This window comes from Triticum dicoccoides, chromosome 2B (assembly GCF_002162155.2).
Source record: "Triticum dicoccoides isolate Atlit2015 ecotype Zavitan chromosome 2B, WEW_v2.0, whole genome shotgun sequence".
NCBI lineage: Eukaryota > Viridiplantae > Streptophyta > Magnoliopsida > Poales > Poaceae > Triticum > Triticum dicoccoides.
In genome coordinates, this window is record NC_041383.1 from 11,948,921 (window position 1) to 11,951,238 (window position 2,318).

At 43.7% G+C, this 2,318-nt stretch overlaps 1 pseudogene; it reads left to right on the forward strand.

Annotated features, from left to right (window-relative positions):
* Window positions 1–428: 428 nt before the first annotated feature.
* LOC119360199 lies at window positions 429–1,910 on the forward strand (annotated as a pseudogene).
* Window positions 1,911–2,318: the final 408 nt, after the last annotated feature.

The following is a 2,318-nucleotide window of genomic DNA, read 5'->3' on the forward strand; positions in this document are numbered from 1 at the left end:
GGCAGGGCACGTACACGCGTTTACAGGCAAGGCTTGGAGGAGATCTGCAGTGCCAGAAACCAGCTAGCACAAGTGCTCAATTATGTCCACCCAGCAACGAGAGCAGTTATTTTGCATCGTCTGGGCCGTCACGTGGGCCTTGTATTCATACGAACATAAATGACCCCTGTGCCACTGGTGTGGCGTATACCACGGCGTATTCACGAAAGCTGGTGATTAATATTTGACGTATTGCAAATGCGCTATAATAAGTAGCAATCACGATGCTAGGACCGACGCTCGTGATAACGGCAGCGCGTGGCTGCATGTCCCAAAAATTCATGTCGGCCTGGAGCAGTCTATATCTTGCTAGCAGTCTCTTCAGCAAAGTCTCGTATTGTTAAATTTGTCCAAAGACCGACCATCAACTTACCTCATTAATCCCGGCCATGGAGGTTGCCGTATCAGCAGTTGCAAGTGAACTTGTGAGCCAGTTCATCTCCTTCCTGATGAACAAGTGCCACTCAAGCCATGCGCAGTCAGAGGAAAAGATGGTGGAAAGGTTGCACCACCTCCTAATGAGGGCTTGCACCATCGTCGAGGAGGTGGATGCTCGATACATAACAAACTCCGGGATGATGATGCAGCTCAAGATGCTCTCGGAGGCCATGTACCGAGGTCACAGCCTCCTCGATGCCTCGAGGTACCGAGCCCTCCAAGACGGTGTTGGCTTCGACGAGGTTAGCAGCAATGATTCATCTAGCAGCGGTTTGTATTTAATCATTCCAGAATTTCCAGTGAAGCGTTCTCGAACAACAACTGTGAAAGGCAACAATGCCATGGCCCTCGACTCACATGCTGCTTTGGAAACCTTAGAAATTGCTGTCGCAAACATGTCAGAGTTTATTGTGCTTCTGGGTGGATGTGAGCGCATGTCCCGTAGGCCATATGATGTTTATCTTTACACCAATAACTTCATGTTTAGCCGACATGCTGAAAAGCAAAAGCTTTTGAGCTTCTTATTGGAGCACAACGATCCTTCAGGTGATCATGCATTAGCCATTCTTCCGCTCATAGGTGGCGCCGTAGTTGGGAAGAAAACTTTGGTTGCTCATGTGTGTGGCGATGAAAGGGTCCGTTCATGCTTCTCCTCTATTTTGCACTTGAATGGAGACAGCCTTTTGGGGATACTTGGTGATTGGAGGGCCATGATTGGGATAATGTTGGTAGTTATTGAGTTTGCTTCTGATGTAGGTGATGATGACTGGAAAACATTCCACTCATTTCTCATAAGAATGGGCAGAGGAAGCAAGATCATCATTGTAAGTAAGCTTAAAAGAATAGCCCGGTTTGGAACAATGAAACCAATTTTACTAAGTAGGCTATCTCATGATGAGTTGACGTACCTTTTCAAGGCACTCGCCTTCGGAAGTGTAGAGCCAGCAGAACATCTACGGCTAGTACAAATAGCAAATGAATTTGCCACGGTGATCCACAGTTCGCAAATTTCACTTGTCACAACAAATATGTTCACAGATGTGTTGAGAAGCAACCTTAATGTTGAGTTCTGGCGTTGTATTTTAGACAAGGCAGCAAGAATGGTTAAAAGAAACCGCTCCATTTATGGTGTGAACCCAACCATGCGTATAGAACAAGGTCATCAAGTGGACATAACAGACATTGCTTTGCATCCACTAAACATGAAACCTTATAGTGATAATATTTCAATCAAGACGGAATTGCCAAGTGTGACATTTGGGGAACTTATAACAGATCCTAGTGTTAGGCCAAAAGGCGACTTCACTCTAATTGCATGGTAATCAAGGATAGCCCCTCATAAATCATTTCCTAATTATGTTACAAGTCATGCTGAGGATACACATCAAAGTAGTGCCCTGCCAGGGAGGAAGCGACAAGGAGTGCCAATCTAATTTTATTTCAGAACTTGTTATGTAAATCTTGTTGTAATTTTTTGATACATGGCAATTCAACTAAATCTATTACAGAACTCAACTGACATACAATGAACTTATACTCACTCCTTCCTATATATGGGGCCTAATGCGTTTTTGAAGACCGCCTTTGATTATTGACAAGATTAATAGTACATCAGATATAGAATGTGAAAATTATATCATTAGAAGCTCCCTTCACATATGAATTCAACAGCAACAGCAAAAACAACAACAACAACAACAACAACAACAATGACGACGACGACGACGACAACAACAACAACAACAACAACAACAACAACAGCAACAATAACACCAACAGCAACAACAACAACACCAACAACAACAACAAGAAAGCAACAGGAACATCAACAGCAACATCAA